The sequence below is a fragment of the Micrasema longulum genome, unplaced genomic scaffold (genome assembly GCF_059751315.1).
Source record: "Micrasema longulum isolate JH-2025_06_02 unplaced genomic scaffold, ASM5975131v1 h1tg000039l, whole genome shotgun sequence".
Lineage (NCBI taxonomy): Eukaryota > Metazoa > Arthropoda > Insecta > Trichoptera > Brachycentridae > Micrasema > Micrasema longulum.
The window spans coordinates 363687-390683 of NW_028277246.1; the positions used below are offsets into that span (position 1 = coordinate 363687).

At 32.1% G+C, this 26997-nt stretch overlaps 1 long non-coding RNA gene across 1 annotated transcript in view; it reads left to right on the plus strand.

Annotated features, from left to right (window-relative positions):
• Positions 1-21942, plus strand: part of LOC148285372 (uncharacterized) — a 201337-nt gene extending 179395 nt beyond the window's left edge. The window contains exon 2 of the long non-coding RNA XR_015822294.1: positions 20966-21942. This is a non-coding gene — a long non-coding RNA (uncharacterized LOC148285372). The remainder of the gene's footprint in view (positions 1-20965) is intronic.
• Positions 21943-26997: the final 5055 nt, after the last annotated feature.

A 26997-nucleotide genomic window follows, 5' to 3' on the forward strand; every position in this document is an offset into this window, starting at 1 on the left:
GGCAACAAAATATATCAGAAAAAAAGTTAATATCTTTAGTTTGAATCCAGGAAAGTGGGTGTTCTTTAAAGTAAGGAAAATTTTTAACGTTTGGTATTGATGGAATATTATCAATAAAAAAATAATTAAAAATTATCGGGCCTATAAAATATGCATGTCTCTATGCTAGCCTCATTTTACAATGTTGTATTTTTAGCACACGATTCCTTCTTAGACTTGATCTATTTTAATTACTATAATTCAATCAAATGTATCTCACCCGCAACAATAAAGGTTTCAACTCTTTAACTTCACAAAAGTCAACAGATAGAAAAGCAAAAGGAATGTAGATGTTCAAATATGTGCAGAATGGTGAATGTTACACAGCGTGTAAAGTGGCCACTTAAACAAGCGAATGACAGGTCATAAGCCCTAAAGATGCCTAGACTTCTTTATTCCCTTGTCTAAAATGTTGTCCATCTCTGTTGTAATATGTTAACAAGCGTTATCGATAAAATCAAAAAAAGGAGTGTTGCGTTGGTTTGGACATGTGGAGCAAATAGACAGCGGTTGGATTTTTATAAACACTAATAATTAAGAAATGATTTATTATTAAATTTTTAATCATTTTTATTTTAATTTGTCATTTTATTATAAATACATGTTTTTGTACAATTTGCCCATCTAATAAGGGCACATACTCCGTTCCAAGCTGGGCAATTGTATTTCAATACATAATAAAGAACAGACATAAAAAATAAAAACTTACTCGAATACACATATTGATACATACGAGGGCGGAATGAAATTGAAGGAAAAAGTAAGAATAATTTATTTTTTTAATTTTTTTTTTTATTTCTCAACAAAGTCTCCTTTTACTTCGACACACTTAGTAAGACGATATTCCAACTTTTTTACACCATCTGAGTAATACAATTTCGGGAACCTCTCAAAATACGCGTTAGTTTCGGTAATCACTTATTCGTTTGAGCTGAATCTTTTTCCTGCGAGCCATTTTTTCAAGTTTGGAAACAGAAAAAAGTCACTAGGAGCAAAATCTGGTGTAAAAGGTGGATGATCAACCAATTCGAAGTGTATTTGACGTAATTTTAGTATCGTATCTAATGCTGTGTGAACCGGTGCGTTGTCTTGAAGAAAGAGCACTTTTTTCTTCTTTAAATGTGGTCGTTTTTCCCTGATTGCATGATTCAATTGATCCAATAATGCATGATAATAATTTTTTGTGATTGTAAATCCTTTTTCAAGATAATTGATGAGCAATATATCCCAAAATACAGTGACCATAACCTTGCCAGCCGATTTAACTGCCTTTGCCTTCTTCGGAGGACTTTCTCCAGCTTCCACCCATTGTTTCAATTGATTTTGGGTTTAAGATGTATAATGGTGCACCCACGTTTCATCAACAGCTATTATTCGACGCCAAAAATCAACAAAACTATATCTAGGATATTCTTGATATTTTCTTCAGTAACCACCTCTTTTGGCCTTCCTGTTGATGGTATTGTTGCAGTGCTTGTCCGGCCGCGTTTAAATTCAGTAATCCAATATTTTAACATGTAATCTGACGGAACAGACTCACCGTAATGTTAATCGAGCCTTTTTTTGTCTCTTTCACCGTTTTCTCTTTCAAATAATAGTGTTTTATCACTGCACGAAATTCACTTTTTTCTATTTCTCAAGAAACACAAAAGTTGTTTCCTTCAAACGACTACAACAAATAAACTAATCGATGAATTTGAGTGACGTTTTAACAGCTGCCGTTTGACAGATTGCAATTTGAAAAAAAAAATGTGTTTGTGTTTGTGCTGCCATCTAGCGCTAGGTAGCTTCATTATCAATCCGCCCTCGTATACATGTAAACATGTATACACACATAAATACATATATACATACATACATACACATGCACACATCGTCGCTACAGTTAAGTTCAGTTTCTGTACAACAGACCAAAACACAAATCTGCAGAAATCGAGCTTTATTATAAGTTTTTTTTACAAAATAGGCATAAATTATGACCACACATGAAGACAAAAATCATTAAAAAACGCCGTATGCAGTTTAAAATAACTTTTTTTTCATTTAAATTTTATAAATTAAGGCTTTCTTCTATACTCTTAACTCAATTTCGTTAACATTTGTCTGTTGGACAAAAACTAACCAAACCTTGGACATACATATACCCATTTTATGTACGTACAAATACATAAAAAAGACACAATTTAATATATATACATACAAAACATAATGATTGCCATATGGTTTTTTATATTATTCTTTAATTTTATAAATATATTTTTTAACATCCAGTAAAAATCTTCAATCCGCGACATCCATCAACCTCTCTGACTCCCTGCGACCAATGCCACGAAAGAGCGATGACACCTTTCTCAACTTGACAACACTCCCGCTCTTCCACAATTCTGGCAAAAAAATATAGACTTTCTTGCATTGCTACTACTACTACTACTACCATCAGGCCATTTCCCCGTAGGGGTAGGCAGAGAGAATGGAACGCCACACACGTCTATCCTGGCATACAATCCTAGGCTCTTCCACATTCACACATCTTGACATACATGCCCTTAGGTTCTGTCTGCTTTTGACATGACCAGACTTAAGATTTTGGTTTATCTGATCATGCCACGTCTTCCTTGGTCGTCCTCGTCTAACGTTGCCGTTCATTTTTGCCATATATACTTGTTTTACCATTCTCTCGTCGTCCATTCGTTCTACGTGACCAAACCATCTCAGAGACCCTTTCTTAATCTTATCAATTATACTTGTCTCAGATTTACACTCTCGCCTGATTTCATCATTCGCAACCCTGTCATACATTGATTTCCCACACATTCGTCTAAGATATCGCATTTCAACCGCGTTCACTCGGCTTTCATCCTTCCTCTGCCAGTTCCATGTTTAACTTCCATACATAAATGTTGGGACTAAAACTCCATTGCATTGGATTTCTTATATCTCTAACTTGATTTATTATTGCATTAGTTTCCTGGTGTTGGTAGCGCCGAATACGCGCATATGTTCATAGTGCATTTAAATGTCATAAATGGAAGCGCAAATGACGTACTCGGTCTCTCGATAAGTTTCACAGTAGAATAAAGTTCCTTGATTTAATATAAGCTCGCGCAAAGTTAGCCGGCATTTTATTATATTTACACGAAAGTAATTATCAAACAATTTAGTGAAAGTTGTAAAGTTACAAGTCATACAATAAACTTCAAGATTTTCAAACGGAAAGACGCCGTTTTCATTCTAGCACATTAAACGTTTAGTTCAAAATCTTACAAAAGAATAGGCTAGAAGTATTTACGACGCGAATGTTGATGGATGCAGTAAACGAGGAAGATCCAGGAAGACATGACCAAGTTGATCAACAACTTGAAAATGGACCCGCCAAAAGTTTGAATAGTCGTCGTGCTTTCATGAGAAGATGTATGGATGTAGAGTTAGCGAGGTTTGTATGCAAAGATATAGTGATATAGCGTTCTTTCCTCTCTGCCTATCTACACGGCGACACGGTGTGATGTTTTGTTTGTTTGATCAACATTTTTAGAAGGGAATATGGAGTATTTGTGTCAGAGGCTGGTTAAAATGATTGCTTTCTAAATTGCGTAAAGTACTATTTATGATTGCTTTTTGAATTGCGTAAATATTTTACTACACAAGATATATAATCCTTGTTTGGTCTATTTTCGAGCAGACATAGAATAAAGTTATGTGTGTTAAATATTGTGTGTTAACATAAATTTGGTCTCTTATTTTTTAATTTAAAAATTAGTACCGAAAGTTATAAAAAAACTGTAAATGTTTTTACGTCATTTTAAATATATTTTGATTTTTTAAATAACATTTTTTAGTAAAATACACATGTGTTTACAATAGTAATACATTATAAGACTAAATACATAAAATAACAAAATATATTTGTCCCGATTAATTATTACATAATACAACAATGTTTGATTATGTCCAAATGCTTGCAGACTGGCTGGATTTCCTCCCTAGGGAGTTGTTCATATTTAAATTTATTTCAACAGAGAGGGAAAAAGTTTTCGAGAAGAAATTTGGAAGTCTAGGCATTTACAGGGCTTATGACCTGTCATTGGCTGGTTTAAATGCCTAGACTTCCAAATTTCTTCTCGAAAACTTTTTCCCTCTCTGTTGAAATAAATTTAAATATTACATAATAGTTTATCATCGGGTGTTTGGACGTAAGTTTTTATTAAGATTCAAATAAAAGAGTACAGATATATTATAAAATTATTTCTGAAAGTTTTATCTTCTTCTTCTTCTCGGTTAAGATCGATTAATTTGGTATCAGCTAAAAACTAACTCCCGAGACTTTGAGTTTCAGCTGTTCTTCCCTCTTTGTAGTCTTCCGGGCAGACGGCAAACGGCCGGTATTTCGTGAGCAATGGTGTAGGGGATTTTAGAGCTGTCGATTAATGGAATTATTGACGTAATCTCTCTATAAGATATTTACTATGCAATGGGTATCGCAAATCCGTCTAACTTCTTGACTCTAGATTCTGCCTCTTTTGGATTTCCCTACGATTGCCTTTAGTACTTTCATCTCTGACGTTCTGAGCAGTTATTTGGTTTTTCTATTTACTTTTTCTTCTTGGTCTTTCGTATTTTTTTTTCTCTATCTATCCTCGCCTCTGTTGTATACACCATGTTTTGGTCTGACACACGTTTTGTATATCCGAATTATGTTTCCAATATTCATGTGCTCATTGTACTATACTACATTTCTTAGGCGTTCAGATATTTACTAACTGAGATGGATGTGTTCTCATCATCACCATGGCAGCATCATCTGCATAGTATGTGATGTTAATGACCCTATCTATCTTAGTGGATTTACAATTTTTTTTTATTCTTAAAAGCGTTTTATAATGTATATTTTTTCAACTTGCGTAAGAAAAGGTTTTAGGCGTGTATACTTGTAAAATACTTTGTGTTATATGATTTATAAATAAATAAAAAAATTAAAAAAATATTGTACACACAAAATAATGAACAAATATTTATTTTGTTTTTGATGCTTTTAAAAAATTAAAAACTGAATTGAGAAGAAAGACATAAAAAAAATAACAAAACCATTTTTTTTAAAGTAGAAAAATGGAGAGAAAAAAAACCAACTAAAGAATAAACATATACTTGAAAATATTTTAACTTGAAAAAATGTAAAAGTAGTGGGTGCTCATAAATATAACCAGAACAAGATATAAAATGACAATTAAACAAAATATATGAAAAAAAGTTTTATTTTCTAAAAATTAAAAATTAGACAAAATATAAAGTAAATCTGTCTATTAAAATTAAGATCTAAATATGTAAATAAAATAAGAAACGAAAAAGTAAAACCGAAAATAATAAAAATGTTTTTAATGAGAGATAAAAATACTGAGTTTCTTAAATAAAACATTTACATAAATAATTAATCAGTATAGAAACGTTCTATCTTCTGACCACTTTCGAAATAAAATAAAAACATATTTTAATTATGACATGTTTTTAAGTCAAGTGGCGCATATAAAATATTTTGCTTTACTAATAGTATTTAATTTGATTAACTGGAATGTCAGGTAGATGAAAGTAAGCGTTTTTGACACCGCCTTCTATTCGCGTTCAATCGAGGAAATAAAGCTGTCAAAGCAGCTCGCGATATTTTCGCAGTGTATGGTGCAGATGCTTATAAATTATTGTATAATTTGTTGTAATTTTTGTTTCTTGTGTCCTCTTGTTCTCTGCATTTGGAAAAAAAACCAACAATTTGTTTATAGTTTGAAAAGTAAATAAATTGAAAAGCGTCCAAATTATAAATAAAACCAATACTTTATTTGCTTTGTTCATAGATAAAAACGTTAAATTAATACGCGAAATTGATATTTTATTCAACACAAGAGTATTACTTTACTCACAAACTTTATTTAGAACCCATAAAATAAATACTCTGATTACTTTTATGGGTTTGAAATTAAATTTGTGAATTAACATTATATTTTGGATCAAAGCCTAAGTAATAAATGTCCTTTTTTGGATTTGTAGGACGCTACAAGTATCACATAATCCGGTAATTAATTAAAGTTTAGAGTAGCTGGGATAGACGTGTAACATGATATCTATGCAAAGAATTAAGAAAGCTTTTCTTATGTACCTTTTCTTTTGAAATTTCCATGGGATATTTTCCAAACGTAGACTGTAAAGCTCCCCGAAAGACTGCTGTAAAGCATATGAGTTTACTTCAATACTCAAGATTCAGGATTCAGGATTAAGGATCAAACAGGACTTCTTATACAGCACTGAAAAGAAGATTTAATGTGCTATAAGGATAAGTTTGCAGTCCTGTGAAAATGTTACTGTGAAAGTCAAATATAAACGTAAATACCTATTTAAACATTATTTTTTTGTCATTTTTAGAAACATAAAAAAACGTTTAATTCCTGCCTCGATTTACATAGTGTTCTATTGTACATCATTTTACCACATTTTCACATTTTGTCAGCATTCAACCTACTTTCATCACTATTTTTCCAATTCCATTTTTTGCTCCCATACATTAGGGTCGGTACCAGAACTTCATTATGAACTGCTTGTTTTTCCTGCTGCGACAAACATTTTTTTCCAATATGGATATCAGTGCACCGTTTACCCTGTTCCCGGCATCACTCTCCTTTCAATATCTGTCAGTCTTTCCATCCCTAGTAAATATACTTCCCAAATACATAAATTCTTCTACTTTATACTGATTTTTGGCTATATTGACTCATGCGTTTGCCGGTTCATGCCTTAGACAAGGATATTTCTTCTCTGAGATTTGACACTCGACGTTTGCATAATAAATGAAAAGTTATGAAGGATAAATTAATAAAAATTTTATTATAATATTTTTGATGTTTAAAGCACTTCCTTTGCGAAACATTATTATTTAATATATTTAAATAAATTAAAATCACTTTGTTTTTATTTACCGCTTATATTCAAATAAATCTTAGTAATAGTCCCATTTAAAATATGTTCCCTCTCCCTAAATCCACACACAAACCCCCTCTTTTCTCTACCCCCGTAGCCACGCTCACTCTACCTTCACTGTGGAAAATGTATATATGTTATGTTATTTTGTAATTAACCTTGAAGAAGGCATAGTATTGCCGAAACTAGTTAGTTGTCAAATTAAAAAAATATATAAGTGGTACATAAAAACAAAGTGATTTTATTTTATTTTAATATATAATATTATAATATTATAAAACGGGGAGTAAAACATACGTCTATTACTTCCTCTCTGGTTATTATTTGTTATTTATTTACCGGTTGTTTGCTGAAATGTCTGAGTAACTGTGTGCACAGTAACATATCCGTTTTGAGTATTTAGGAGGTACCTAGCAACAAGGACATCGGAAAATATCAATAGGAAGCCCGGATACCTTTATACTTCCTGTGTCAAGTATAATCCTGAATATGTTTTTCTATCTAAGGGATTTTCAATACTCCAGTATGGATTAATAAATAATATGACCCCTGTGGATTCGAATGAATATTTGATCAAATTTATAAATCCTTTTCTAATTGAATTTCATCCTGGATTATCGATGAATGAATCTAAAATATAATTTAAATAATTTTATTTAGTATGTTATGCGAATAAAAATGGCACGCATTGAATATTACGATTATTTTATTGTTATTATCGTTATTTTTATTTTATTTTATTCCAGTAAAATGGCTATATAGTGCAGAGCCAATTCTATCATATAAACATGAACATAATTATAAATATGAACAAGAATATAACAACAAACATAAATATAACAATAAACATAAATATAAACTTATATTATATATGTATATAAAGTTACTTATTGTACATAACATTACTTATAATATATGTAAATAAAATCAATATATTGCTGCTCTTACTATAATGTGTCATTAATTTTGAAGATGTTTTTTAAATTGACTTAAATTTAATGTCTTATATTTTACTTACAGATTCTTCTCATCGTTTCTTTGAATCCTTTAAAATAAATATGTGTATATTTATGTTTTTCCTTTTTTCTTTAAAAAAATTGTTGTTACTATTTTATTTTATTTTTACATCTGAGCATGTTTTTCATTCTTTATTTCAATTCTTAATTTTCAATTACTCTTACAAATTTTCTTCATTTTTAATAATATTTCCATTTGTAAATACTCACTACAAACTACAAACTTTAAAATATCTTTTTTTTACTTAAATTTTAATTTTTACACAACTTTCATTTATGTTTTTTTTTCCCTTCTCTTTTATATACTTTCATAATTAACCTTACTTATAATTTCTTTATAATATGGACACTTCACTGGTCCATTAGAAGTCTAATTGTTTAAAATATTAAACTTTGTAACTGTACTGTATGTTTTCTAAATAAGAGAAAATAAAATAGAAAAAAAAAAAAAAAAAAAAAATTATATTTGCAGCACTTATGGTGGTCTTAGCATATCGTGCCATCGCTCGAACAACGGTGAATGGATCCACTCTGCAGTGGCTTGGAGAATTTCGTTATTAAAGCTTTTCAGGCGTTCCCATAGGCTTTAGGCTCTTTGGCGAAGTAGGGCAGCAAAGGTGTTTATTCGTCCAGCTGTAAACATTTCAGAGGATTAAAAAAACTATTGAGTACATCAACAGCAATATATGTAAAAAAAAATATAACAAATAAAATATATAGAGAATAAAACCAATGACAGATTTCCACAGAAATACACGAAATACTCGTACAATACATGTTAGCGTGTTTGTGTGAGAGGGTGGGTGAGTGGGTGTTATAATAGAATGTGGTGGAAATGTGTGTAAATATCATAATACAAGTTTCAAAAATATATAAAATATGAAAAATTGGATATAAAATAAGATTTTAACATAGAAACTACTAAGTAAAAGAGAAAAATGTGTGTTTTAAAACGCGCATTTTAAATGTTAATTTGTTACAATCAAACGGATCAATAAGGGGAAAGTTATACTCACGAGCTAAACGTATAAGTGGAGAGTTCTGGGCAAGTTAAGAGTTCTGTTTAATTATTATTATTATAGTTAACGTATATAGCGCCATTTTCGTAATCAGTATATTTATTTACGGACTCAGTCAGTCCATTCAAAATCTGTAAATTCATTTCTTTATAATATATACAGAACAATTTGAATAAAACACAACTTAAAAAAATAGTAGCTAGGACAAAAGTAATTTAATTATTACTGCGTCAAGACAACTCTAATGTATGTTAGCGAAGTATGGAATTGGAAAAATGATGATGAAAGTAGGTTGAATGCTGTCGAAATGCGATCCCTCAGGCGAATGTGTGGTAAAACGATGTATGATAGGTGCACAAATGTCGAGACCCGTGATCTGTGTAAGGCTGAGATATGCATTATCGACAAAATTAAGAACGGGATGCTGCGCTGCGTTGGTTTGGATATGTAGAGCGAATAAACAGCGAAAGAACGGCTAAAAGGATCTACTATGCGAATTTTGATGGATGCAGAAAACGAAAAAGATCGAGAAAGACATGGTACGATCAAGTCCATCGAATACTTAAAGATGGACATGTCAAAAGTAGGAATAATCGGCATGCGTGCATGAGAAGATGCATGAATGTAGAGGAAACGAGGTCTGTATGCAAGGATAGAGTAATATGGCGTTCTATCCTCTCTGCCTACCCCTACAGTAAAACGGCGTGATGATTTGTTTGTTGTTTGTTTTGTTGTTTCAAAACAAGATCTGCTCTATCTTAGTGATTGTTTAAATCTAGAAAAACTTTCACGAAAATGTCCAGACCTCATCTCGAATTTACAATGTGACACAATCGGAACTTTGGTGCATAGTTTGTGCTGTGCTGATCAAGGAACACCACATTATCATTTCGCAACCGGCGGATCGAAACATTGGATGCCACTCAATGATCAAATATCAAATTATTATTATTATTCGTGTTCAAAGCATTAATTTTGTGTTCAAACAATTTAGTACATTTAATTCTTGTTTTGTCAATATCAATATTTAACCACTCATCTACTTTTTATGCCTACCGGTTTCGAGACGTACCCGTCTCTTTGTCAGGACACTTACTACACCAACATGTTAATACTAGAATACCCGATCACCTTTACCGTCACCGTGTAGTGTGCATAATATTTACGAAAAATTGGAAAAATTACTTGCAGAGTTAAAGGGATTGCAGACACCAGCATGTCCAAACATGCACTAGTGCATGTTCAAACATATTTTGAAGCATAAGACCGATCACCGGTCTGCATGTAACAAACGCTCAGAATTTGGTGCATTTAGTTTATAAAAAGGACTAGAAACCATGTCTGTAACACAAAAAAGTAGCCAGAAGTTAAATTGCACGCAACGATTAATGGAAAGACAGATGATCGGTGTATGTCTAAGAGACAGAGTAAGAAATGAAGAAATAAGGCACCGAACCGGAGTTGTGAATATCACGGATCGTGCAGCGAAATTAAAATGGCAGTGGGGAGGACACTTGGCGAGACAAAATGACGGCAGGTGGACACCCAGAATAATAAAGTGGAGACCATGGGCAAACAAAAGAGGTGTTGGAAGGCCACAGAAAAGGTGGGACGATGACATTGCCTCTATAGCCGGTAAAACGTGTATGATGAAAGCGGGTGATGGGAAGGGATGGAGATGTTTGGAAGAGGCCTTTATCCAGTAGTGGAGAGAATAAGGCTAAAGAACAAGAAGAAGAAGAATAAGTTTACAAATGCAGTGCCCTATGCACCATTGAGTGTAAAATGGTAATGACGATGAAGAATTAATATTGAAAACTAGAGTCTGAATTATTTTTATGATACTGCACTTAAATAAAACAGTTCTTACAGCCCGTGTGACGAGTGATATGTGATGTTAGTTTATTGAATTTTTATTTAAACTATTGTGTTATTATATATAAAAACCCCTCATACCAGCACTTTTGCTGATTGGGAATATTTTGTACAAATAAAATACGTAACAATAATATGTATATGAATGTTCCGTTAAATAATATATGTTCAATATCGACTAATAAATATATAGTACAATTAGAAATGTAATGTTACTTATAAAATTAAAATAGTCATCATGCTTTCACAGTACTAGAGTTACCTACTGCATCATATCGATCCAATCCTGAGAAATTCGTTTTGGATCTCGTCCAAGAAATACGATATCTCGGTTATTTCTTTGAAATTTACTGCAAATATTCACCCCCGTGTAAACCACCCCTTTTGGAATTCGTCACAGATAAAATATACTCTTTATTTGCACTAAAACGAGGTTGTATCAAACGAAGTCTTGCTTTTTATTTTATTTTCCTTTTGTAAAGGCAAAAATTGCAGTTTGACCTATAAAAAATTATGGATGAATTTATTTGATATAACAGAGATGGTGAACATTTTAAAGAAGGGAAAATGGCTGCCTTGGCATTCACAGGGCTTGCGACTTGTCATTGGCAGGTTTAAGTGGCCACTTTATACTTTGTAACATTCACCATTCGGCCTGCATTTGAACATTTTATGAAATTTAAAAGCTAAAAGACCTCCAAATCGCTAAAATGGCGATGACTCGACTCAATAAAATTTGACAATATCGGGGTATCTCAAAAGAAACGAAAACGGATTCAATATTTACACTTGGGTTGTAAATATTCTCAAATGGCGCAAAAATTCCGAACGCTCTCACGGCCGTATTATTTCGTGTATTTACATGCAAAATTCACGAAAAAAACTGTTTTCTTATGCCACGAGAGTGGTTCAGAATAGCACCCCTGAGCAAGAGAGAATGTATACCATCGAAATGTGGTGCTGACGTCGAATTTCGAGGATCTCATAGACAGGCGGAAGATTGAACGTACCCATTCTTGAGGAACATAACCTAAAAGTTTGCCTATCGGCCGGATGCTGCCAACGTATTTATTTTTATACTTACATAATATATGTTATTGAAACAAAATGGCACAAAAACACTTTGAGAAAATGTATTTGTTCTAGGAACATCTCGTATATACGAAAGGTTTGGCAAGCCAGAAAGATTTATATGCCTAAAGTTGCAATTGGGTACTTTATGGGCAATTGCCTTTTCTAAGGAACCGATTTGTTGCGGCGAAATATCTGAAGAAAAGTTTATGGAATATGTTTTACATAAATATAAATTAAATAGATAAAAAAGAACAATGTTATTACAAAATAGATCAATTTTAATGTTTATGGTACTGGAAAAAATAATGAATTAAACATTTTACAGAAAATAATATAGAAGTCTAGATATTTTGAAATTCGATTGGTTGAAATGACCACTTTATGCAATGTGTACCATTCACCATTCTGCCTATGTTAGAACATCGATATTCCTTCAATTCTTCGATCTGTTGATCTTAGTGAAATTAAATAACTGAAACATTTGAAATTCTGGTCGAATTATTTCACCGACATACTGGGCAACGCCTAAAAATACTTTTCTCTTTAACTTGTTGATGACATGCATTTTTTTGTGAATACCTAGGATGACCTTTTTACGTAAATCTAAAAAAAGATCTACAAAAGTATGTATGTGTGTATATTTATATATTTAATTTTATTTTTACATTTAACGTAAACATGACTGTTTTTCTATTTCTTCAATATTATTTATATTTATAGGAAACATATTCGAAAACCATATTTGCCGCAACAAATCGGTTTCTTAGAACAGGCATTTGTCCATATGGGAACCGATTGCAACATTAAGCATACTTATATTTCTGGCTTGCCGACCCTTCATATACTTAGCCTACTCCTAATACAAGCGGAATTTGCCAGAGTGTTTTTTTTGCCATTTTTGTAAAAAAAAAAATATTTTTTATTTATTTTTTTATTTTTTATTTTTGCACCACAACAGGCCAGGAGGCCCAATTACAGCGGTGAATTACATCACAGAACACCCAGGCTTGAGAAAAATCACATTTTTAATTTTTGTGTTCTCACCGGGAATCGAACCCGGAACCTTCCGTCTGTGAGTCAAGCGTCTTGACCACTACACCACGGAGGCCGCCTATATATAAACTTATGTATAAACTTATAAATAAATAAATATAAAAATGGCTGCAGATAATAAGGCAGTGGAGGACGAGATGCGGGACTTTGCTGCGAGCCCGTCCTCAGGATTGAGACTACGAAAATAAGGTGGCTTTATGCAGCAATATTGCACTGTTTTTGGACTTGCATCCAATGCGTAAGATCAATTGCAACATTTAGTATACGAATTCAGTGCCCGGAATTACTGTTAAAGTTTTACTGTAAATCATTCCCCCGGTGAGTCATTCAGGATGTTTTTTTATTTTCTCTTAAAATTTCACCTAAAAGAGATTTATAGCCATTGCGTTTGGTAATCAATCAAGTTGATGCCAAATAAGTACGATGTCAACAAAGGCTATCAAATTATTACAAGCTTTTTATAAAACCTTTCTAAATTAATGCGCAACTGAAAAATACGAAAATCGTTTTATTAAGTATTTTTTGCATTGTTATTGTAGTTATGATATGTGTTATTTGAGAAGTGTAGCAACAAAGACGGAGATCTGCCATTCAAGTTGAAATTTAGGTAATAATGATGAAGTTTAGTGCTAAGAGAAATTGGATAGAAAAAATGTGTTCTTACGCGCGGTAAAAATGAAATTATGTTTTTTTTTTTTAAATGATTTTAATAAAAACGAACTACTTTGAATGACGTCCCTCGTTCTTCCGAATAAATCAACGTGTTGAGAAGTGGACGAGATGTGAAGAATACCTCGTCTTAGGAGGAGGAAAATGAAGAATGTGGACTGTATTGTTGGGGAAGGAAGGTTGCGCAACTAACCTGCTGATGATGAGGCATGATGAGAGTTGGAACCTGGCTGGTGAAGCTGGCGGTCTAAAAGAACGCAGGCACAGCTGGATTGAGGAATGATTAGTACTGATAAAATTATTGTTTTTCCGGCATTCACATGAAGAATTGTTCTTACATGGAGTGCGTTAGAAAATGGGAAGGACGGGTAGGTAGGAATAGATAAGGTTAAGCGTTGGTCCAAATACAATAGTATTTAAAGTGTTGTGATGGATTTCCAGTTTATGGGAAGCTAACTCAGCAATCAGTAAAACTTTTCATTTATATTATAGAAAAACTTTTAACACATCTCCACTTTTTTTTACACAATTTATTTCCTTAATTTTATTAGGGAGCTTATTATATATTTTTACTACGATTCATACGGGCCCTCTCTGTACAAATGATTGTTTCGTTAATGGAATTTTTTATTTTATTTTATTTCAGGTGGTGTGAAAGTGTATTTTTTCGTGTGTACTAAAATATTCAGGTCTTGATTTAACAATATGACAAAGTTTCATTATGAATATTGAATATATTTGTAAATCGTTGGACAGAGTAGATTCAATGGAATATTTGAGAATTTATATAGATGGGAATTTAAGATGGACTTATCAAATTTATCATATTATAAATAAAATAAAAAAGCGAATTTACTTTTTTAAAACTATGAGAAATATAATAAGCCTAAAAGAACTTGTAAAAATATATTACGCAATAACTCAATCAGTTTCGGAATATAGGATAATTGGATGGGGATGTGCAAATGACACACTGATCAAGCAAATAATAATTGCACAAAAGCTTAATAAAAATTATCTTAAGAGTCCCCACCAGAACTAGCTCCCTCGGTATATTTGAAAATCTTAATGTAAAATCTAAACAACTTTGTGTAAAAGCTTTGTTACTAAACGCACGTAAACATTATTCTCTACCTTCCGTAATAAATACAAGAGTAACTAAGTTACTAGATACTCCACCCTGATACTGCAAAAAAATAAAAAAATAAATACAACCTTCGGTCAAAGAGGATTGACCGACCTACTACTCGGTTAAAGTGTACAATCTACTTCCATTATCCATAAGGATAATTACTAAGTTCTCACAATATAAAATTGCTATTAAGAAATGGATAATGGAGGTGAATTGCGCACGGATCGATGAATGGATCAGTCAAATAGGTAAAATGTGTGTCCTGTGTATGAAATCTTTTCTATCGGTCTATATAAATTGGCTATGTTTTTTATGACTATTTTAGTTTTTTATTGTTTATTATGTTGATGATAATTAGGTGAATTGGATTAATTACGTTTTTTTATGTTAAATAGCTAATCTTAGGCATGTTTTACATTTTGTAAAATGTTTCCTTCGGCAAGGGAACCCAGTGATGGAACATTATTCTGTATGAAAAAAAAATACCAACAATGTAAGAGTATAAATAAAATAAATACCCGTCACTGTTAATAGATTAAATCTAATAAAAATTAGCCTACATGTAGCCAGGTAATCAGCAATTACCATTTTCCTAACACATCTTTTTCGAATTTAAAAAACATCCTGTACTTTAGTAGAGTTTCCCCAAAAAATAATACCATATTTTAAAATTGAATGTACATATGTATAATAAGTGGACATAACACATTCATTGTTTGCTGTTTTATTAAGTTTGTCTAATGCAAATACATTACTGCTTATTTTCGCGACAAGTCTTCACGTGTTATTTTCAGTTCAGTGGTTATCTAATTTAATACTTAAAAGGGAATAGTGAGAAGCAGTTTTTATTATTTTAGAATTAATTAACAATATTTTGTGTTTGTCCAAATTTTTGTAGACAAGGACTGGATTCAACTCCCTGGGGACCTGTTTATATTAACATATTACAAAAGAGATGAAGAAGATTTAAGAGAAGGTAATATAGAAGTCAAGGCATCTACAGGGCTTATGACCTGTCAATGGCTAGTTTAAGTGGCCACTTTACACACTGTGTAACATTCACCATTCTGCCTATATTTGAACATCTATATTCATACAATTCTTTCATCTGTTGATGTTTGTGAAGTTAAAGAGCTGAAACCTTTATTTATGCGGGTGAGATTCATCTACTTGAATTAATTCACCTACATACTAGGCAACGCCTGAAAATATTATTTTTTCAATTTCTATACTTCTTCATGGACCAGCTAATTTATCAACAATATTTTGAGTTTGTCACCATGAAGAAGTATAGAAATTGAAAAAATAATATTTTCAGGCGTTGCCTAGTATGTAGGTGAATTAATTCAATTAGATGAATCTCACCCGCATAAATAAAGGTTTCAGCTCTTTAACTTCACAAACATCAACAGATGAAAGAATTGAAGGAATATAGATGTTCAAATATAGGCAGAATGGTTAATGTTACACAGTGTGTAAAGTGGCCACTTAAACCAGCCATTGACAGGTCATAAGCCCTGTAGATGCCTAGACTTCTATATTACCTTATCTTAAATGTTCTTTATCTCTGTTGTAATATGTTAATTAGAATTACTTGTTTAATTTAAATTTGATGGAATTGCTTATCATATTTGTTTACTGCACGTCCAAAGATGGTAGATTAAACTGCGTGCTTTTGATGGTTTTTGGATGGTGTTAGCTCCTATAAAATACGATTTAAAAAAAAACACAAGTTAAAGGGACACTCATCGAAGGTTCTGGTCCTATTTCATAAACAGAGCTGTATTTTTAATTCCTTCCGGACTCAGAGTATAAACTTACACTCTAGAAACGCATAAACACTTATTTTTTACAGGCATACTGGTTGACATCGCCAAAGTAGGTTCTTCTGGAGCAGCCAGGCGAAATTGAAATTTTGAAAGAAAGCCCTTTTAACAAGGATCTTATTCTCCGTGGGTAATTTAATATAAAACCAAATTGAAATTCCCTCTCTATTATGAAACTTTCAGGTTTAAGCAGCGGTATAAAATATTCAGCGAAAATTAAATAAAAGGAGATTGTATGCATATTATTACAAATAAATTACTTTTACAACGAAAATTTCTAGGAGTCGTGCCAACATTTTTGACGCTAATAATTATTATCATTTATTATCTGCGCTCAGCCCTTTGAAATCGTGTGTACTCGTATTCAAACGAAAACTAACTTTGCGATTATACTTTTCCCATAATGAATCAAATAATAATGTCTGGTTTTTATTTTCTCATTGCTGGCAATCTTCTCTAGGACGTACATTTTTCTCCGCAAGGTTGCAATCCGTACTCCCGCCTAAAATGACATTCACGTTTTGACAGTTCGACTCTCGTTTGAGCACCTGATTCCTTTCTTTGTTTTTTGCACTATTTTAGTTCAAATGCCAACTTGTTTGTGAACTTATATGTTTAAATTAATGGATGTTTTCATTATACCTAATTGTTGTTTTTTTATTTAATAAAATGGATTTTAGTAAGTATTTACAACTGGTATTTATTTCTCGTCCCATAAAAAAAAAACGCATTTAAAAACTTTTTGAATGTTTCAACAAAAAAGCAATAACTTCTTAACTATAAAAATAAATATTACAGAAATAATTGTCTTACATCAAATGGTTTTTACAACTGTCAGATTTAATTCATGTTTCGGAAGTATGTTTATGCATATGGCACTGGACTTGTACTCCGATCGTGGTGTTAGTTGATCATTGTTTAAATTTTTTTTTTTCAAATATGTTTTTTTTTTAACACAGACGAATTTTTCACAAAAGTTCCGAATTTGGAAAATAATGGATAGAATTTTTTTTCTGCCTGTGTCGGGGCGAATAAAGAATCCCGGACAAGTGCTTTCGAATCGTTGTCTTAATTATCATCATCACTCCCCTTTCCGCACCCAGTGGTGCAAAGGGTACTGCATTTAACCAAATGCAGCGTATTCCGATCATCTGTTTCTCGTAGGTAATTATCGTCTTACGCCATGGTGCTTTTATATTTGTACCTGAGAGCAGCCATCGAGTTCAAAAAACTCGTCCACCAACTCAATCGCAATGGCCACACCCGTCGGTAACTTCTGATGCGATAAAAAATTCTTATGGATAAGTGAACGTAGTTATGCAGAAAACAGCCAGCCATAGAAAAGTGAAACTGAGATAATGGCACCTTTGTGATAAGAGTGAATAATCAAATTTGCACAACAGTTGGAAAGTTTTTGACTTTGACAAATGATTAACAATGAATACATTAGTGTTTTTGGTATCAAAAACAAGAATGTTAGTATGCATTTGAACAGTGTTAATGAATTTTAAAGTACCATAAGTGCTTTATTTATTTAGTTTTTTATTGCTTAGTTCTTGGCATGAACACTTGACAAACTTACTACTATGCTCTATTTTTTATAAATTAATTGATATCATTCTAACTTTGCTGGAATTCCACTCGTCCATGCGCTTTGTAGCTGCACGATGATTGGTTATCTAGCTTTCATATACCAACTTAAAAATACCTAAATTTTATAAATGGGGTCTAGAATTCCAATCGTCTGTGCGCTTAGTAGCTGCAAGACGTGTTGTAATCTTACTCCTTTTTATTATTCATATTATTTTTTATTTTTTTTAAGTATCATTAATACATATTATGTATTAATATGTAGGTACTAATTGAACATGGTTATGCAGAAAGCAGCCAGCCAGATAAAAATTAAACTGAGATAAAAGCATTTTTGTGAAATGAGTGAACTATCAAAAATCTACACAACAGTTGGAATAATTTTGACTTTGACAAATGATTAACAATGAATACATTTGTGTTTTTGGTATCAAAAACAAGAATGTTAGTATGCATTTGAACGGTGTTAATGAATTTTAAAGTACCATAAGTGTTTTCTAGTTCTGTGGATGTTTTCTTCAAATTGATAAATTCCATTTTGTGATCGCCACTATTTTCAGAAGGCGATTTTTACAGTTTTTTGTATGAAAGCGGTCTCACTGCACCCGATAACACTAATATCTCATTCTTTCGAAATTGTGGACTGGCTGCTTTCTGCATAACTACGTTCACGTGTCGGTTAAGACTTTTAAACGATGTGATAAACATCTGTTATTGAGCACCCGGGTTTTAGTTCCATTTCACACACAGAGCTGTATACTTCACCTGCCTGGACACAGAGATAGCAACGTCGAGGTAAAAATTATGTCACGTAATTAACATAATTTCTTTTTCATACAATTCTTTCTCTGTTTTTGATGTGTATTATTATTATTATTATCTTATCTCTTTCTGATATTAATTTATCAAATATTTTTGTGTACCGTATATTATATTATTTTCACATATATACTTACTGTTAACTAATTTTCATTATTTGTTTTTAAGATTAATTTGTTAATAACAATTTTTTATACGTATATATGTGTATATATGTGTGTATATATATATATTTAGAATTCTTAACAAGTTATTTACAATTTGTTTTTTAATTTTAACATTGTTCTTATATTCATATTTTTAATCTTTTTTTTTATGCAAAGTTTCGCTTTTTATTTTGCATTGCAGTTTGCAATTTTATTGTTTCTACATGTATATAAAATCTTTTTTTATTTTTAATGTGCTTTGTATTTATAAAATTTTTACTTTCTTTGTTTGTAGTTACCTGTATTATTTTTTTGTTTGAATTCTTTACAAGTTACTTACAATTACTTTTATTATATCCATTTAATTTATTTTTTTTCTTTTTTACTATGTAAAGTTTCACTTTTTATTTTGCATGGCAGTATGCTTCTTATTGTTTCTAAATGTATACAAAAAAGCATTGTTTATCTTTTAAATTTTTACGCACTATGTTTGTACTTAACTGTATATTTTTTGTAAATGCCCCTTGGGCGTATTGTAAAATAAAATAAATAAAATAAATAATTAATGTCAGACTTTTCCTTCCACGTAAGAGGTCTCCGGTTCGATTCCCGGCATGGTTGACATGAAATATTTATTTTAAAATGTGTTTAAAATGTGTTGTAAAATCTACTTTGGCAAACAAATGTTTATCGCAGGAGGCTAAACTAGCAGTTCAAAACGGAGTTCTAGTTCCAACTGTAACGTATGGGAGCGAAGTATGGAATTGGAAAAATAATGATGAAAGTAGGTTGAATGCTGGCGAAATGCGATCCCTCAGGCGAATGTGTGGTAAAACGATGTATGATAGGTGCACAAATGTCGAGATCCGTGAAGTGTGTAAGGCTGAGACATGCATTATTGACAGAATTAAGAAAGGGGTGCTGCGTTGGTTTGGACATGTAGAGCGAATGGACAGCGAAAGAATGACTAAAAGGATCTACGATGCAAATGTTGATGGATGCAGAAAACGAGGAAGACCGAGAAAGACATGGCACGATCAAGTCCATCAAATACTTGAAGATGGACATGTCAAAAGTAGGAATAATCGGCGTGCGTGCATAAGAAGATGTATGAATGTAGAGGAAGCGAGGTCTGTATGCCAAGATAGAGTGTTATGGCGTTCTATCCTCTCTGCCTACCCCTACGGGGAAACGGCGTGATGGTTTGTTGTTGTTGTTGTTGAAAATGTGTTTTTACACTTGAATATTTTATAATCCCTTGACTGGTACCTGAAGCGTAAGACTGATTATTTTACCTTCATGTAACAAAATTGATCACGATTCACTGCGATTGGTACCAATACAATGCCCAATGCACCATTAGGCGCGGAAAGAGAATGATGGTGATGATGAATTTAACTTACATAAGGGACTAGTCGATTTTATGAGTTCAGTAATGTTTTGCCTTAATTTTTTCGTTAAAGACAATATAACTAACACAAATATTTATAACATGTTTATTATACCATGTGCACATCATTAATTATTAATAAATAAATAAAAATAAAAACAAAGCTTCGCTTAATTGCGGGAATCTCACTTTTATTAAGTATTTTTCATTATTTTTGTTTTGTCATTTATTTTCTCTAAACATGTCCTCTGAAACAATGAATTCCTGAAAACAAAAGCTTTCTACCTTAATAAAACCTTTTGTTGTAGAAATTTTTATTAAATGAACCATATAATTCTTATCTATTTCTCTTTATTCCAGGTAAGTTCCGTTTAAGGCTGTACTAAGGTGAAAGAAAATACGTGAAAGAAGTCATCTCGTTCCACTGAAAATCGGTAAAAGAATTCTTTATTTCACACAATACTTGAATGTTTGCCCAACTCAGTTTATGATCGAACTTAAATATTTTTTTATTATTTCTAAAAATGTATAGATATTTTTAATTTCGTCCGCTTTGTTGTATAATTTTCCTTTAATAAAGTGGTCAATTTTTAAGTTTAATGTCACTACAATTTAACATAAGTGTGTCTTATTTTATACCGAAGAAGGCCAAGAAAAATCGGCTTAACAACAGAAGGGTTGATCTAGAAAAATTGAATATAAATTTCACGAACGTTAAAAACTCACCGTTATTTTTTTTTATACTAAATCACCCGAAATACGATTAACCTGAAAACAGGACTGTTGATCCAGCAATGCTATTTAAAATGATGATTTCAAATTTCCCGTCACTACGACTTACCGTTGAAAATAATTTATTTCATACCAAGGAAGTCCAAGGAAAAGCTGGTCTGAAAACAGCAAGATTCTAAGTTTAAATTTGATACCTAGTTTCACATCATTACGACTGGGAAGTTAACAAGATTGAGTCTGTGTCAACATATGGTATAATTGTGTCGAGAGGAGTCTTGGACGTGCATAGTCGCTCAATAGAAGTTGCCCAGAAAAATATAATGAAAATAATGAACAAAACACAAGGACTATTTCCTAGTGGTGAATTATACGTAGAGAGTGGACTCCTCAGTTTTAGAAAATTATATTTGTTCCAGTGTCTGAAATGTGTTCACCTAAAAAGAGAATTATTTAGTAATAATTTGAATCGTATTAGCTATAATCCGATAATGTTCTGTTAGTTACTTTTTAATATTATTATAAAATACATAATTTACTGCCTTAGAACGGGGGAAGCCATTCCTAGTTAGGCAGTTTAGATGAACCAACAGCAAAAATAAAAAAAATGTATGTTCAAATACGATTATACGCTCCTTCTGGACTATTTTTAATTCGTTGCATTTATCATATTTTAATTAAAGTTGACAATAATACTAACAAACTTTTTTCCATTAACGACAATTAAGCATTCGTCTCACTTCTGTATTCAATACACAATTCATAATAATGTGTGAACAACGTGTAGGAATATTGTATTACAGCGTCCTTCTGCCATATTTATTAGAATGTTCTAGGAACAGCTAGCCCTTCTGCACTAGTAAACCTGATATTTTAATTATTTACCGATATGTGTTTATACTCGGAGTGCGACGCATGCTAACAAATTAAGTTATATCAAAGTAGAACCCTAACTGATAATTTTTTTACAGATTTATACATTAATGATATTGAAATATCGTGTCTCTGGCGGTATATATCTTTATGTAGTAGCAATTTGATAATTTAATTTTGTAAAGTTTTAATAAAATTAACTTTCATTTTGCTTTACAACCCCAGGGAAGTTGTATGACATATATTATAGTATCATCTGATTATTGATTAAAAAACCTTTATTTTGTTTTGTTTTTTTTAAAAATATTTGTAGCATCTTCCTTTGTGGTTCATTTATATATTTTAGAGGTATATATAAAACAATTTTGAACTTCTTGCAATAGAGAGGGAAAACAAACAATATGGCACATTTTAACCCTGTTGCAAGTATGTTAAGACTATAACAAACTAGAAAAAAAAGTTGACATTGACATTTATCATGATAGAGCAAATGATTATAAAAAAATATCACTATGTGTCTTAAATCAAATGCCTAATCCTTATTTTTGTGTATGTAAATTAGTTTAAGTCTATTTTATTACATCTTATATGTTTTTATTTTCTCTTTTCTTTTCTTAAAAAAAAAAAAAAAAATTTAGTATAGTATGTTTAACTCAATTTTATTTCTTTAACTCTATCTTATTTTCATCTTTCACTAAACTTAATCTTTATCATTACCTCAATTGATTTTACACACTTATTTTATATAATTTATGAAAGATGGTGGAGTTCTATAATTGAGAATATATATAAAGAACGTTAGTAATGCTTACTTTAAAAGTGTATGTATTTTATGTATTCTTGTTAAACTTCCAAATAAATAATAATAAAAAAATATTTAAAAAAAGGGAATATAGGAGTCTAGGCATTTACCGAGCATATGACGTGTCAATGGCTGGTTTAAGTGGCCACTTTACACAGTGTGTAACATTCACCATGCTGCCTCTGTTTAAAAATTCACATTTCCTCAACTTGTCTTTTGACATTTGTGAAGTAAAAAAGCTGAAACCTTTATCATGCGCGTGAGATTCATCCGGCTAAACCAATTCCTAAAAACACTGTCGAATTAACTCCCTGTAAAAGAAGAAGTATGAAAAATTATATAATTGTTTTCTGGCGTTGCCTAGTAGGTGAATTGGTTCAGCCGGATGAATCTCACCCGCATGATAAAGGTTCCAGCTTTTTCACTTCACAAAAGTCAACAGATGGAAGAGTTGAGGAAATGTGGATGTTCAAACATGGGCAGAATGGTGAATGCACAGTGTACAAAGTGGCCCCTTAACCAGCCAATGACAGGTCATAAGCCCTGTAAATGCCTACACTCCCATATTCCCTTCTCGAAAATGTTTTCCCTCTCTGTTGCAACAAATTTAAATGTGAACAACTCCCTAGGGAGAAAATCCAGTCAGTCTGCAAGCATTTGGACATACTCGAAACATTGTTGAAAACAATTTTGTTCTATGAAGCACTTTAAACTCACGCAACCGACTAGTTTCGGCAACTACACGTTGCCGCTTCAGGGTTATATAATAACTAAACATACATATGTAAAATAAACTGTCGGCTGCGTGGTGTAATGGTCTACGCGTTTGCTTGCCATGCAAGAGCTCTCCGGTTCGATTCCCGACATGGTTGATACGAATCGGTTTTGGTCCCGTGGCTAGTGTCTCGGACTCACGGATTAAAGGTTTGTGGTTCGAATTCCACTCTACCCCAACTTGATTCCCATTTTCTAATAGTGAGTTATTTACAACTCGTTGAAAATGGCCCTCAAATTTTTTTTAAATTAAAAATAAAACAAAAAAAAAAATTTAATAAAAAGGGTGTTTTTCCACCAGAATATTTTATAGTCCCTGAACTGGCACCTAAAGCGTAAGACTGATCATTTAACCTTCATGTAACAAAAATGATCAAGATATGCTGCGACCGGTGTACCAATACAGTGCCCTATGCACCATTCGGTGCGGAAATGGAATGATGATGGTGTACCTTTTAATCGTTATAAAACTATGCGATTTTTGTACTCAATCTTTTGTGATTTTATTCATTGTATTTGAGTAAAATCGTTCAAATGCGTTCCTCTTTTAGAAATGGTCTTTTGAGTTGGCCTGTCTTTGAGTTGGCCGGTCTTTTGAGTTGAGAATCGTAATTCTCTGATTTCACGCCATTGCATTATTTTATATGAGGCTCCGGTCCCTATGAAGCCCACGGTGTATGGAAACAAACTCACAACTCAGAAGCATTGGAAATCAATAAAGCGTTTAGAAATTTGGAAATGCGGCTAAATTTATTGGGAGAAATGCCAAAAATGGTATTGACAATTCTACGCTACTGTTAGTTATTAATGTTTATTTTATATCATTTAAAAAAAAAATGTTCAGTGGCTTTTTCATAATTTTTTATTTGTTAATATAACAAAACTAGTGGACCCGACAGACGTTGTCCTGCCCGAAAGTTAGCTTGCCTGCTATTAGCTTTGAAAAAGACTTTCCATTGATAAGTATTTACCTAGGTAATTGTTTGTGATTAAATTCAAAAACTAAAAATTGATAATATTTAAATATTGAATTTAAGTAGGTACCTAGGTACTTGTTTATGTTTTTATTCCAAAACATAGAATTTCTTTTTTTTTTTAATTTGGCATACTTTTTGCAAACGTCAAACTCCGGTCTTCTCACCAACAGAGTGGTGTACTTATGTAGGAATACGATTTTTAAAAATGTATTGAATTTAATATTATTTTAGTATTACCAAACATCCAGTAAAAATAAATAAACGGGGAGAAATTTTAAGAAATTTCAGAAAAGAATCTGTTTGGGATCCATACAGAGCAAATGTTGTTTATAAACATTCAAAAACAAACTTTTTCATTCACAAAAAAATAACATTTTTCAAATTTTTTGTAAATGCATTCTTCTCGAATGCAACCCTGGTAGATCGACGAACAAAAAATTTATGCTTCTTATTATTTTTTACAAATTAGATTGGAGATTAGAGATCTACTAGCACCCACAGCGCAAAGATCTATATTTATCTGAAAACCGCACGTAAATCGGTTAAGCCGTTTAAGAGCAGTTTGGTGACATCACACGAGGAGAGGAATTAAACATATATAGATCGTCCAAAATTTTATTTTTCTTGTATTCTTGTTTGCCTCAGAAACGTGGACCCTAAAGAAAAATAACGAAGAAAAATAGACGCTTTTGAAATGTGGTTCTGGCGTAGAATGCTGCGGATATCATGGTCAGCCCACAGGACTAATGTTTCTATAATCCGAGAACTGGGTATTGAACGGCGTCTTTCTTCCACCGCACAATTCCGTGTTCTCAGGTACTTTGTCCGCCTCAAGACGAAGAGCTAATATGAATAGATTAGCGATACAAGGACGAGTGGAGGAAACTTAATCTCGCGGAAGAAGTCCTACCAGATGGACAGACTCGGTGAAAGAAGCGATTGGCGTCCCTCTTCAGGAGGTCTCCAGAACGCTGAAGATAGACGCGGATGGAGGCTCATCGTAACTACGTGCTCCTTCCTGCCAATGTGACAACGACTGCTCTGCCAAGAGCAAACGACTAAGAAAATGAAGATTTTCAAATTGTTTTTTAATTTTTATGTATCGTTTCTTCAGCGCTATGATTTTTGAAAGTCTCGTATTTTTTAAATTAATCCGCGTGTGACGTCTCAATTCTCTTCCGCTTCTTTTCAATATGTTTTTCCGATTGGTCCGCAGACGATAAGTAAACCGGAAATCTTCTACAACTTTCTTATCATCGGTTGATTAGTAGTAAGTAGTTCATTTTTATTGAAATATTTTTTCGTACATTTTCAAGAAATTTTGCCGTATAATTTTATGCTTTAATTTTTACCGCGCGTAAGAAAACTGTATCAATTTCCCCCGTAGGACTGAAGTTCCTAATTTTAGCTATTTAAAATGCAATAAAAGAAAGCTCTTTCCAACCAATATTTGATTCTTTGTTTCGCATATTACTTGAATTTGCTCCATTAGGTCTGGAAGAGGGGCATCAGAATTAATATTAATATTTAAATTTATGCCACGTTTAAAAAATTCCTCGATATAAAAATTACAAATATTGCATACATCATCGAAACCTATCATTAGTTCATGAAGCACTTTTTGAAACCTAAAATTCTTAGAAAATAAAAAAAACGGTTTGTTTCTCAAATACACATTTTCCAATAAAATGGCAACTTAACATTCTTTTAACATTCTGAAAATTCAGTAACGGACAAGAGATCGAATTAAAATCATACAAATATTTAATAACATTAAATCAGATTATATTGTCGTAATGGTCAACATATGTAAGAATCGAATTTACGTGTTTAAATATAAGCAGAATGGTGAATGTTTTCCAGTGTTTACAATGGCCGCTTTTTTAAAGGAATAACCCAATAAGTCTCTAGTTAAGAGGCTTGTCAGCAGATGGGAAAGAAAGTATTCAGAAAAAATATTTCTAAAATTTCTGAAAAGTAAACATTAACATAAAGAATATTTTGAGTTTGTCCAATTTTTTGTAGACAAGGACTGGATTCAACTCCCTGGGGAGCTGTTTATATAACCATATTTCAACAGAGATGAAGAACATTTAAGAAAAGGAATTATAGAAGTCTAGGCATCTACAGGGCTTATGACCTGTCAATGGCTGGTTTAAGTGGCCACTTTACACACTGTGTAACATTCACCATTCTGCCTATATTTGAACATCTATATTTCTTCAATTCTTTCATCT